Source organism: Molossus molossus, unplaced genomic scaffold, assembly GCF_014108415.1.
Source record: "Molossus molossus isolate mMolMol1 unplaced genomic scaffold, mMolMol1.p scaffold_m16_p_9, whole genome shotgun sequence".
NCBI lineage: Eukaryota > Metazoa > Chordata > Mammalia > Chiroptera > Molossidae > Molossus > Molossus molossus.
The window spans coordinates 27,192,296-27,206,653 of record NW_023425403.1 but is presented as its reverse complement, the minus strand read 5'-3'; the positions used below and the strand labels follow the sequence as shown (position 1 = coordinate 27,206,653).

Genomic DNA, 14,358 nt, shown 5'->3' with positions numbered 1-14,358 from the left:
CAGTACCTGGAATATACTGAACACTTAATATATATTTTTTTTAATTAATTCATCAATTAATTAATACCTGGGCCCACCCTCCACCTTGGCCCCATTTCCTTTGCTTATCAAGAATGTAGCCTTTGCCCTCTCTCAAAATGTGTCCTGGGGCAAGGTTCTGGAACCATCCATCAAGCACCATCAACTATTTGAGGGAATCCTCCAACATAAAAGAAAGATCAAGAAAAACAAATTGGGCAATGTGGGGGGAACTTCGAAGAAACAGCTATTCCAGGGAAAGAAAAAGTTACTATCATATTGAGGTAAAAGAGATACTGTTTTGTTTTGTTTTAATAGTGATCATTAAAACAAACAAAACACAATCAGGATGTTCTGTAAAGAGAGAGAAAGCATTAAGAGAAAAAGAAAGAACTCATGGAGATTACAAATCTGTTGACCAAAAAAAAAAAAAAAAAAAAAAATCAATAGGAGGGTTGAAATATCAAGTCAAGGGAATCTACCAAAACGTGAAATGGAAAAACAAAAAATTAGAAAGTAGGAAAGATTAAAACAATTAGATATAAACCCAGGAGGCTCAATATCTGCTAAATAAAAGTTGCAAAAAGAGAAAACAGAGCAACTAATTGAAGACAGAATCCCAGCCCTGGCCAGTTTGGCTCAGCGATTAGAGCGTCGGCCTGTGGTCCAGAGAGACCCGGGTTCAGTTCCCGCTAAGGGCACGTACCTCAGTTGCAGTTTGTCCCCAGCCCTGGTTGGTCGTGCGGGTGGCAGCCACTCGATGTGTCCCTTTCACGTTGATGTTTCTCTCTCTCTTTCTGTTCCTCTCTTTCCCTCCCGCTCTACCTGAACAAAAAATGAAAAAATGTCCTCGGGTGAGGATAAAAAAAAAAGACAGAATCCCAGAACTGAATTAATTATATCAGTTTCCAAATTAAAAGGGCCAATGTGTGCCCAGCATAGTGAATGAAAAACCCATATCAAGACACATAACTATAAAATTTCAGAACTTTAGAGATAAAGAAGAGGTCCCAGCTCTGGCTAGTGAGGCTCAGTTGATTGGAGCATCGTCTTGTACATCAAAAGGTGGCAAGATCAATTCCAGTCAGGGCACATACCCAGGTTGTGGGTTCAATCCACCTTGGGGGCACGTGTGGGAGGCAGCGCATTGATGCATCAATATTCTCTCTCTCTCTCTCTCTCTCTCTCTCTCTCTCTCTCTCTCCCCCCCCTCCCTCCCTCTCTCTCTCTCTCTCTCTCTCTCTCTCTCTCCCTCTCTCTGTCTCTCTCTCTCTCAAATGTACTTTTTAAAGAAAAATGAGTTGGGACATGCTCTCATTAAAAAAAAGGGGGGGGTCCCCAAGAGACCTTTTCCTTTTCTCACAGGAGAAAGAAGCCAGTCACACTCAGACATGTCAGGGAATCAGAATGACATCAGAACAGCAGTACTAGAATTAAAGGGCAAAGAGATCAAGGCCTTCAAACAACCTCAAAACAGAAAAATGTTTTATGACCTACTCTTCTATACCTAACCAAACTGTAAATCGATCATGAAGAAATAATCAAGGTATTTTTCAGGTACACATTGTCTCAAAAAATTCACTTTCCAATGTGGGGCTGGGCTGGGAGGAAGTGAGCAAAGGGGTGTGGGGAAATGGGGGACACCTGTAATAAGTGTCAACAATAAAAATAAAGTTTAAAAAATGCACTCCCCGTAGCCCCACTTTCAAGAAGCTACCTGAAGAGGTGTTCCTCCAGGAGACAAAGCTACAGGTTCCCTGGAAACTGTAGACCTAACACAGGAGAAAAATGAAGGAGATTCCCAGGATGAAGACGAAGTTTCAAAATAATAGTTGTACATCTACCCTAGGGAAAGGGCAATCCACATCAGAGCTGGAGAACAGAAAAACTCAGGATTGTTGGATCTTGGAGATCTCCAAAGAAAAAAATAAACTGGGAGGACAGCTGATGTGTATGAATGTTGGGAGAATTTTATAGTACTTCTTAATTCTTATTAATAAACTGATATTCTTAACTATAAAATTAAGAATTTTATACTTCTAAAATTACACTTTTATAATGTATAAAGTTGGAAGAATGAATTAATGACAGATACATGGAAACCCAATTAAACAATAACAACAATAAAGAGGCAGTTATTAATTCCAGGAAAAACAGAAAGTTCAATAGGAAAGAACAAGCAATCACAATGTGCTACATGGCTCTTCTCTGAACAATGTTTACATAAATGCTAATGTAAACACTAAACATTGGTTTGATAAAAAGTGTTATGTAACTAGAAGGCAGAGTAGGAAGATAACTAAAATCTCATGTTCTGTAGTAAGATATCCATAGAAGGAAAAACCAAAAGCTTGCAGCATAAACATGATGTATGAAACCAAGCTGGTAAAAAGCATAAGAAACAGCTGAATTTAAAGTGAGTGCCTCTCAGGTGAGGGCAGCAATTAAAGAAAGAAGCTACATTTTTTGTTACAAGCCTTATAGTACTAATTGCTTTTTTAAACTCTGTGCGTCCATTGCTTGGATAATGGTAATATAAAAGTCCACAGAACAGGCATTCTGAGTTCTGGTCCTAGTTTCCTCCTTCCCATTGAAAGCTCATTGCGTGTCAAACGAGGGGCCAATGACATTGAGCTCCCCCTTTCCGCAGGTAGGGGCTAATCAGAGCCCAGTGAGTGGAATTTTCTGTCTCCGAACTCCTGGCACTATGTCTGTCCTTTCCCATGATAATTATATTCATTCAACTGCCAGGGTAAACTGAAGGAGACTTGGGAGCATCTTCATGGAGCTTTTTTACACTTTCTTTTATATGAAATGATGATAAGATGCCACGGGTAGGGCAGGATTGGGAAGCCTGGTCTCTACCACCTGTTTACTACATCATGTTCTGCTCTCTGACAGTCCTTGTGTGCAAAACCTGATCAAATAGTGTTGGCTTTTCTCCCCAAAACGGTTGAAAACTTTTCTAATGGTAAGGACCATAACCAATGTGTTTTTGGTTGGTTAGTTGGTTGGTTGGTTTTTTGTTTTGTTTTTTTGCTTGTTTGTTTTTTGCAATCCCACTGAGGGCGATAGTGGCTTGATAACGATGAGCTGAGCAAGCAGGGGGGGAGGCCTTTCTGTCTTGCCTAGGGGTCTTGCAGTACGTGTGTCCCTAAAAGCGACGTATTTATTTTAAAAGAATAATTAGAACAGGATGACGGTGGGGTGTTTTTGTCAAAGGGCCTGAAGAACTGCTTGAGTGGTTCTCTGTACCATCTGTTTCTATTTTTTGTTGGTTGCTTTGTGCAGTTCCTGGAGATATCCCTGGGTTAGGAATCAGAAAGCACAGAGACTTTAGCTGTACTCTGCCACTCACATACTGGAGGACCTTGAACAAGTCAGGCAGGAGCATTTAGCTTTATCCCCCCCCCCCCCCCCCATAAAATAAAAGGATCAGCCCAGCTGATTGCTAGAGGCCCTGCTGGTGCTGAGATGGTAGGAGCTACCGCTGTTTGCAAACACGAGGACACACTGGCAGGGCTGCTGGGGGCCCCATGTTGCCCTGTGGAAAGAGAATGGCCTCAAGGGCAATGGGGTTGTTAAGTATGGAGGAAGGAAGAATAATAGACAGCACCAGGTGGTAGAGGGCCCAGCCGGCAACAGATGTGCAAAAGGAAGTAAAATAATGCACAAGTAAACTGCAGATGGAATAATTCATGAAGAAAAGAGCACCTCCGCCCATTTCACCTCGGGTGACTTTGGTAAGAAGGTGCCATTGGCCTGCACAGTTTGTACAAAGCTTAATAATTCCAGAAAATAGCAACGATATTATTTCCATCAGAGTCACTGATTTTGCAGAGGATCACTGGGGAAAAGCCAGTGAGCATGTGGTGTGAGCTCTGGGAGGGGTTGAGGTGGGAGGAAGGGAAATCTGGAAAGCAGTTGTATAATTACCGGTTGTGGAGGACGGGTTATGGTGTTTAGTCTGCCCAGTACACTTGTACACACCTCATCTTTGGAGAAGGCTCCTTCCCCTACCACCACCCTCCTGAGAAATGCTCCTTCTCCCTCCCCCATTCGGGTTCCAGAGAGAAGTTGGCCACGTTCTTAAGAAGCTTGGCCTTCCTGGTCCAGTTAGTCACCAATGGATACCTGTTCTATTTTGAACCCATCACAGGAGCCCACCCACCTGCCTCAGTGGATTGGTTCATGTCTGGCCAATTAGTCAATTTACTTGGGGGATATTTCAAATTGGAGCTGGGAAAACAAATCCAGATCTTCTTGTGTGTATCAAAGTTGGGTGTGAGACAATCTATGGCTGGTGGAGAAAGTTGCTCTAAAAGAATGAAGCCCATGGTCAGGAAAAAAGCAGAAAAGCCTATGGGAAAAAATAACCTAGAAGGAAGAAATGCCAATTGTAGTATTATTTTTAGAAAATTGTGATTCATAGTCTGCTTTGTTAGTGAGTTTAAACTATTGTTATTTGCAATATTCCTTATTCAAATGAACAGGTAACAGAGAATTCTAGAAATGGGCCTATGCACTCCCACTGAGTCAAGTTTAGACTGAGGATTTGATTCTCGGTCTCAAGTGCACACACTACATTGATAAGAGTCCTGCCCAAATGTTCAGAGCTGCAGCTGACATGCCATGCTGTACTTCATTCCTGGGTTGGCCTTCTGGGTGGCGGAAACTTTTGTTCTTTTCCCAGAGAGGCCAGGCAAGGGAAGGGCTCTCCCACGCAGCCCTCTGGAAACCTTCTTGAGTTCTGGCATCATGAGCAACCTGTGTGACCGACAATGGAGACCACCATCCCATGAGGTCTTGAGGAAGGCCTGCACAGTACTGACTGTCAGACATCCCTTCTATCCACCTGGAGACATGTCCTGAGAGAGAATTGATGCTTGGCCCTTGTCATTCACAGCCATACCCTCTCCTTCCTCCATTTCACTGTCGTTCCTTTGATTCAACTGCCATATGTGTTGACAAGTCCTTAATATGTGTCTGTGGCTTGGACCCTTCTCCTTAACTCTAGATTCCCATACTAACTGCTTCCTGGTCTCCTGCCTCTGAATGTCCCAAACCTTATATACCTAAAACTGACCTCATTGATTATGCCTCATAAATCTCTCTCCTGCTTTCCCTGTCTCTAGAGAGGATAACCATCCACTCGGTTGCCCAAGCCAGAAACCTAAATTCGTTCTCACTCCTCCCTCTCTCACCACCCACATCCATTTACTCATCAAGCCAGATCAATTCTTGCTGCTTCACATCTCTTTATTCCATTCCCTCCTCCTCATTCACAGCCTTAGTTCAGGCTCTTGTAATCTCTTGTTTGATGTAACATTCATTTATTCATTCAGTGTGTAGGGACATGTTGATGAAAAAGACAAGGGTGATCCCTTCCTTCAAGAAGAATATTTAAGGAGGCAAAAGACAATTATTAAATAAACAAAAGCATCACATATTTACAATATATTAAAGAGATAGGAGGGACATAAGTATCCTCTTGAAGGAAGTGTGATTAAAACTGAGACTTCTTGGTTGAGAAGGAAGAGTCACAGGGAGAACCAAGGACCAGCACTCTAGGCAAGAGAAATGGCAAAAAAGTGCAAAGGTCCTGAGGTAGAAAATAACCTTCCATGTTTGAGAAGCTGACAAAGGGCCCTGTGTCTTTTTGAGTATTCTCCTGAGAAGGCAGTGGTACAAGATGGCATAGAGAAGTAGGAGGGCCCTTCTGGACAATGATGAGAAGCCTAGATTTCATTTTAATCTCTTAGAAGATTTTAAGCAGGAGAGTGAGATGTCTTCCTGGGGCTACCCCTCCAATCCTTCCTCAATATGGCTTCCAGGTTGATCTTTCTATAACAAAAATCTGATTATGTGTCTTTGTGGTTTTAAAAACTTTTCCATGGCTCCCATTTGCCTACAGAACAACACCCAAACTTCTCAGCCTGTCCTACATGCCCTTCATGATCTTCCCCCATGTTTCTCTCCTTTCTTATGTCTCCCCATAATCCCCTTTGCTCTGGCCAAGCAAAGTGACTTCCAGATCCCCTGATGGATTCTGCTATTTCACCACTGTGTCCTTATTCATGATTTGTCTCTTCTGAGCACAATGTTCCCTATCCCATCATCAAACTAAAATCGACTCATCTTTCAAGACAAAGATCAAATGTCACTTCATCTGTGTCATCTGTCCTCATCACTGCCCCTAGCAGAATAGACCATTCCCTGCTTTGCACCCCAGTGTGTACTGGATGAACCTCCAACATAAGCCCTTCAACACTTTATGGCACTTCCCAGTTTACAACCATCTTTCTCTATTCACACACGACCCCCTTTCTGACTCACATTTATTCCCTATCACTTAGCATAGATCTTGGGATACTTTATTGTACAAAGAGAATGAGTTTCCCTCCATTTTGCATATTTTGATTACACACAATTGTTCTGCCAAAGGAGTAGGAGCCCAGATTCATGAAACTCAGTAAGCACTTTACTGAAAATTTCAGATAAGACTTATAGCAGATCTACCTGTCTTTGAGCTATTAGTGTCCCCAGTGTGAGAGAGAAACATGGATCAGTTGCCTCTCCTATTCACCCTGGCTGGGGACTGAACCTACAACCTGGTCATGTACCCTGACAGGGAATCAAACTAACAACCCTTTGGTGCATGGGATGACACTCAACAAACTGAGCCACATTGGCCAGGGTCAAGAGGTGTGTTGGTTTGAAACCTATTGACTTGTCAAGCACCTCTCAGCATCTGCAGTGTCCCCGTCATCCAACATCTCTGCAGGGAGTACTCAGTAACAGATGTACAAGGAGGTGCACTAGCTGTTGATGCAGAACTTCTGGAGATGGAACTCATCACTTTACAATTTCCTGCTAAGTGCTCAGCACTGTTGAGTGGAGGCTGGGAAGATTTAAGAAGTAAATAACTCGTTTTCTATACTTGAGTAATGGATATCATGACTGTATCCAAAGAAGACACTAACTGATGTTTGTCAATTGACACACCAATATACAAGACATAATTAGAAAGTAACCTAGGTCTATATAATCAAGGTTGGCTATTGTGTTGCAGGTAGTAAATGCTGTAGATTTTTTCAGTCTCTTCACCTTGATATTGAAGGTCACCAAGGGGCTTCTACCAGCGTATGTCTGCTTATACAGTGTGGGTAGCAAGTGAGGTTGAACTGGAAGAGAATCAGGCAATGACTCTACCAAGTGCTCACAGTGGTTTCTCTGCTGCTTATTCAATGTGCTTACCACTGACTGAGAAAAGCACATCAAACCTATGCCCATCCTGCCTTTTCAGCAGCTGCATCTCAGAAGAAGAAGAGACAAAACTGACCTGGACTAGTGAAAAGGTGGCAAAGCATGCTGAGCCCTGAAAATGTATATGGGATGAGCTCTGTGAGCTTTCCTGTCCAGGGTCAAGAGAACTGTTGCCACTGGTTACTTTTTTATGAGTTCTCACTGAGAAGAAGTCAGTGGGACACCCAGGGCACAAGTGCACCTCATGAAGAAGACCAATGGTGGCACATTTTCTTGCTCCCCAAACAGCTTGCAGCTGTAGTAGCTCAGGCAGAGGCTTTGCCAAGAAGACATCCTTGCCTGGGCCAGGACCACAAAGAGTAGTACTTAGGAGAGGGCAGCTGGCTGGAGCTCGAGGGAGACGTAATCATTACCAATTTCTGAAGAAAGATGTGCAAACTTTAAATCAAACCATGAATTATGATGGCTTACCCTTCCATAAATCCTAACTGTGGTGATTTCATTGGGTCGGAAGCAGTAAGCAATATGGGGCTTCTCAGTGAAGTTTAAGTCAGTGTATCTCTTCACTTAATGGTGCAAAATTTTGGCTGACACTCTCTCTCTCTCTCTCTCTCTCTCTCTCTCTCTCTAAGCCTTCCATACATTTTTTTCTTGGCTCACCAATCTAATCTGACACATAGGACATGATGTGGTCAGAACAGGGGCCCATGCACTTCATTGCACACAATAAACTTGTACTATATAAAATATATGTTGCTTGACTGACATACTGAGTTTTCGCTTTTTAGGTCACGGCAAGACATTTCATATTGATTAAATATCACCTAATATAGAGTCCGTATTCACATAACTCCAATTGCACACGAAAAGTCCTATACAGCTATTTTGAGCTAACTTTTGGCCTCTAAACCTCTTAAAACGAAGTTTCTTAGAGCTCCATGTACTTGTTTAGAATCTTCTTAAATCATATTTTCTGCAGAGGTTGAACCTGTGTCCTCAAAGACTAAGGAGGAATTTAATTCTGTAGCTCTTCTCTGCGGATAACAACTGGTACAATCTGTCAACTCTGTCGTGTGTCCTGAGCAATGCCCCATCTCCAACACAGGTTCTAGGGGAGGGACGGGAGGGGGGGGAGGGCAGTGGTTCTCCCAAGCTCTCCTCGGAACATCAGCTGTAAACACAAATTCATGCTGGAGCTAAACACCTAAACCATGGCTCTGAAAGTAAAACAAAGATGTTAATAGCATTTGATGTTAATAACATGTGTGACCATGTCCCAGTTAGCTAATTTGTTTTTTGATTAGCTGTTTACATTGGCTGCATCACCCTATGTAACTCAGGTCTTTGCCTTCTCACATCAGCTTAATAGTTGCCTTTAGGGAAGTCACTCAAAGTTTCACTTGAAAGGGACCAAAAGACTCAGTAATTACACACACCAGGTTCAAGAATTATGTACCCCGAATTCAGCTTTTGTGAGTTGGCATCTCCCCACCCCCATCTTCCATATTTAAAATTTTCAAGTGTGTGTGTGCGCGCCAGATGACTCATCCAAGCTGCTCGGGAAGCTGTCTCTGCTGGTGACAGAGAAGCTGATCCACCCTCTGCCCACCGCTCTGTCTGGTGAAAGTGCAGAACATCAGTTCTGCGGCTCTGCGGCCAGTGTGCCGTGGCCTCTTTATTTTAGGTGTGCTGCTCTTAGGCAGCTTGCTCCCACCCGGAGCTATTCATCTCCTGATCACATTGCCCCATCGTGTCCATCTGCCTGTCCCACCGAAGTGTGCGTGCCCTAAAGGAGGGTGAGGACCCCGCGATCCCCAGGGTCCTCAGAAACCACAGAGCTGGGCCCCTCCAACAAGCGATCTCCTTGCTCTACGGTCTGCAAATCCAAGGAGACTCGACACCAACCTATTTCCCAGCTTTATTAGCTCAGGGGCCCTGCTCTCTCGTCCTGCTTCTCTGTGATCCATTGCAAAGGTGCCCAACATTTTGTCTTTGAACTTTCTGATGCTGACTATATTAACATAAATTCTGACACTTCAGGTGGTTCCAGCTCCCAGATTTCTTTTTACAACATTTAGGGGGCAGATCGGTGTTCCAAGATTCAGGCTAACCACCACCCGAAAAACAACAGTTCTTTTGTGGGAATTGCCCTTTCCCCCTCCCTTCTCCACCCCTCCATAGATTTTCACATTCTGGAGGAAAGCCAGTCTTTTTTTTTTTTTTAAACTGTAGATCTTCAAGCTAGCCCGAGCAGGCTCAGTTCTCTCTTCCTCCTCCCTCCTTTTTCTTTCCCCTCCTGGCTCCTATTCAATGACTAAAGCTCTCCAGGAGTATTTATGGACCCGGTATCTACGGTGACCTTGTGATTGCACTAATCCCTTGGCTGGAGGCTGCTCCGCTCTGACAGTCACAAGGGTGACTGGGGTGGGAGTGGGGAGGAGGACGGTGCATCATCCAGGAGTGGAGCGTTTATTTATAGAGCAGGCCTTTCCTTTCCTTCCTGATGCAGCAGTGGCCATATCCTCAAAAACTCCCCCTGGGAGGTAGATGACAGAGGCCCAGGGCTCCAGAGGTACAGGCCAGAGTTCTTGGAGTTAGGGCACCAGAGGACTGCTTCCCCCACCTCTGTGGGACAGATCCAAGGGGGCCTGACGTCCTGGGGGTTGTTGACCACTGAATATTATAACGTCCTCAGAGTCCCAGAGCGGCAGCCAGACGCTCCTGCGTGGGGACACCTGACTCACCAGCGTGGGGGTGGGGGTTGCGAGTCAAATTTCTGGGTAACTCTGACCTTATTCTGGCTGTTTTCAGGGTCTGGTAGGCCTGATCATCTTTGCGAGGAGGGTCTTTGAAAAGCATGCTGGGAAATTGCTGTTAGAACAAAGATGAAAAGGGACCTGACTTTGTCTTATGGAAAGGAATTACCACCATCTGGATTAAGAGAAAGAGAGAGAGAGAACGGGACTTTGGGGAAAGAGAATGAAAGCCATCTGAACAGAGCTAGAGGAGGGCCTTGAACGGACCAGGCCTGCTGAGTTAGCCGCATCACACTTTAGCTCACTACTATATGATACACTGGGTGACTGTGATTGATTGCTTCTTGTGTTCAATTTTAGACAGAAAATCATTTGAGGGCTGGGTGCAAAATTAGTGCTCAGTAAGCCCTGTGAGTTCATGTGAATACTTACAACTGATTATTATTAGCATTAAGAAAAGTGTGACGATGATGATGATGATGATGTTGTCAGAATCCTGCTATAGGCAGGAACACCATGCCTTTTTTATTTCTCTCCTCCCTCTGCCCAGAGGGTACAATGTACAGAGTAGTCTACCATTTGCTAGACTTGTATTAAATAAATAATGATTATAAAAGTTCCATGCCTGTCACATGAAATTAAGAAAAATATTTTGTAAAAGTTTATTTGAGCCAAAAATGACATCTGCTAGGGAGTGAGATCTCAAATGCTCCCCAGATTAGGAATTTTGCAATTTATTTATTTTTACACTGTACAACCCCCTTCAGTGCTCACAGCCCACAGGTAAGCGAGCTGGGCAATGGTTCGAGGCTGCAGTTTACTCTGGCATGGGCTGCTATGTCATATGAAACTTTCCACCTGCTTAGTGGTTACTTTGATGAAGCTGGAAGCTTTTCCCTCTTAAAGAAACAAAAAGAGAATCTTCTGAGCCTGATGTTCAGTTTTCCCATATAGGCCAGTGGACAGCGTGATAGCATAGGGTAGTGGTTCTCCAACCTGCACTAAAGCTATCTGGAGACTTGTGGGAACACTAGCTGGTGGGGCTCAAGAATGTGCATTTCTTACAGTCAGAAATATTGTGATTACTATGTATGGTGCCAAGTGGGTACTGCAAATATCAGGGAGACTACTTTGTAAAGTATATGATTGTCCAACCACTGTGTTGTACACCTGAAACTAATACAAGATAATATTGACTGTAAAGTATAATTGAAAAAAAATGTTTTAATTAAAAAAACTAAAAGAAAATATGTCATTGTGTATATTTACAGTTACTCAAATTTACACAAATTGAATTTGTATAGTTAAATATTTTGGGGAAAGTTATTCTGCAAGAATCATGAGCTGTAAGTGTACTAAAATGTATATTTCAAAATTATTAATAAAAATGTATCCAATATTATTATAACCTATAAAATACTCTTTAAGTCCAGAAATAATTGCATTAGCAGGAAAATCCTCTCAAAATAAAACATTAGCAAAAAATATTTGTGATCTAGCATTTGCCAAGAAAGACTGAGCAACTGATGTCGCTTTCAAGTATATCAATTGAAAATGAAGTTACTAAAATTATAAATTTTGATGACCTAAAATCCAAATTTCTAGGAAAGCAAGTCAGAAAAATCATATGGCCAATTAAGATCACAGCAGCAAAATGTTATTGTGTATTTCTATTATATAAAATGTTGACACCAAAGCACTATATTTTTGCAAGTTGCATTGTTACTCACTCTGTGTCTCACTCCTAACCCCAGCTGCCCTAACTGCCAGGTCCTCCGCAGTCCTCCCTGGACCCTCCTCTTCTGCTGATCTCTGGTTGTGCAGCCTTCGCTACCTGATCACATACTGGGAACATCACTAGCTTACAACCTCACACCTCCTCAAATTTCTACCTGACTCTGCCATTCAGTGAACATTTTGTAGAGCACCTACTATGTGCTCTGCATCTTGGGCTATTATGATATGAACGAAAGATGGATTCCCTGCTTCTATGGAACACACAGTCTAGAAGGAGGAGGCTGATAAAGACCAGGTAAAGAAATACTAATTGCAAATTATGGCTGGTGTTTTTAGGACAACAGTGTGTTGAGATAGATTAATGGGGCTGAGAGGGAAAATATTTCCTCTCTGAGGAAAATGGCATTTTGGCCCCGATCAGAGGGATGAAAGAGAGCCAGTTCTGTGCACACAGGAATGGACGTTTTGGGCAAATGGGAGAGTGTGCACAGAGGCCTGAGGAGAGCCCGCACACAGCTGTGCAGATTATTCCTGGCAAAGACCAGCCTGGGTCAAGGGGTAAGAGTGCTGAGTCCAGCCTGTCTCTGCTCCCTAAGCCTGTGCCATGGTGAGGGGAAAGGAAGAGGTTTGTTTTTCTGATTCTCACGAAGACACCACATGGGCTAGTATTAGCCCTGGCCTTAAGGTACAAAGGGGACGGCTCTCTGTCCTGTCCTCTTAGACCCTGGGCTCCAGCCTGGGTTCACTTCCTGGGATCTGCACTTGGCTTCCAGACCCATTTCCATATGCTTGCCCATAGCCCAGTCTATGTCTGGTGTCACCTGTCAAATGCTAACAATTCAGATTTGTGTAGCATTTCACATTTGCTTAAAATCTCATTCCATCTTCCAATATCTGTTAGTTAGCAAAGGCAGGCATTTTCCCACCTTAACTGGACATACAATAAAATTAATAGATTTCAAGTGTTTGGTCAGCTATGTTTCAATAATTGACCACACCCGTCTAAGCAACACCTAAATCAAATATAGGACATTTTCAACATGCCTGAAAGTTTCTTCCTACCACTATCCAATCATATCCCAACACCCCGGTCCAACCACTGTTTTTATTTCTATCACTAATTATTGATCAGTTCTGCCAATTCTTGGTCTTTATAGAAATGTAACTGTGCAATAAGTATGATGTTATATCTGGCTTCTTTTGCTCAATATAGTGTTTTGGCTTTCGTTTCGAGTTTGATTCAGTCACATTGTTATGCATTTCTGTAGTTCATTCCTTTTGCTTATTGAGTAATGTCCCATTGAATGAATATACCACAATTTGTTGATTTGTTGTCCTACTGATGACATTTATACTGTTTCCAGATTGGCTATTCTGACCAAAGCCGCTATAAATATTATTGTACAAAAAAAAAAAAAAAGAAGAATGGGCATGTCTAAAGCTCTCTTGTGATGCTGTTGCTGCTGCTGGTGTGGGGACCACACTCTGAGAAGCATAGCCTTGAGGGTGCGTTAGCCATGCCTCAGAGTCCCTTACCTGGAACTTCATTGGAGGATTTAAGACAGGTCTTAGGAAATGGGCTCACATCTCTCTGCGGAGAGAACTGCGGGAAGGCCCTCTGTGTAATTCTCCTCAGAGGGATCATTGCCTCCATCTCTGCACAGGGTCCGCTTTCTCTGTAATTTAGAAATGGCCAAAGTGGGACAAAGGTTGCTGAGAAACCACTTGGGAATCTCAATCTGCTTTGCCTCCAGTCTCACCTCTCCCCCAAACTATTCTCCTCACCCCAGCCCAGATGTTTTTTCTAAATCAGAAATCTGATCATCTCAGTGTCCTGCTTTAGAGCCTTCAACGGTTCTTCATTTCCTCCAGCAGGATGTCCAAACTCTGGGTGCCTTCGCCTGGTTGGCGAACCTCTCCGAGCTGACGCCTGCCTATCCCTTCAGTTGACATCCTTCCACTCTCCCACCTCCATGGTTCCCAGAGATGATCTCTTTTATCCCATTCCTCTGCACAAGCTTTTCCCTTGGCTTAGTGTGTCCTTTCTGGTCCTGTCTCACCTGCATCCTCCCCACAGGGCCCTCCCCTGCTAGACCTCCAAGCAAAGCCTCCCATGCTCGCCCGTCCTGCGTAGGCACCCCTCCCCTGGACGCAGCCCTCACGACCAGAGCTGCTGTCCTTAGTGCTTCACCCTCCGACTTGCCCACCAGGCTACAGAGGGACCAGGACCGGCCCTTTGCACCCCTAATGTTTGGCACGATGCCTGGATTGCGGAAGGAGCTTGGTGAAGGTTCGCTGAGTGTATGGAAATTGGTGAATACTCAGTGGCAGCAGACCACATACCATCAGGAATTACTTTGGAGGGAAAAACAAAACACCACAACCAAACGAGGAGGGGGTAGGATTGGCAAGGAAAGATGAGAAGAGGGAATGAAAAGAGAGGCGGGTAGAACCACCGATATTGCCTTTAAGTCACCTGCAGTAAAATTGATTCCTCTGGCCTGTGCACAGTGACAAAAGTATATTCCGAAGCAAACAAATGAAGCTTTAGAGGGGGAACTTCAGGCACTGGCCCATGACG

The 14,358-nt window shown here is 43.7% G+C and overlaps 1 pseudogene; it reads right to left on the bottom strand.

The window, feature by feature from the left end:
- Positions 1–10,787: 10,787 nt before the first annotated feature.
- On the bottom strand, positions 10,788–10,902 carry LOC118623110 (annotated as a pseudogene).
- Between the last annotated feature and the right edge of the window lie 3,456 nt (positions 10,903–14,358).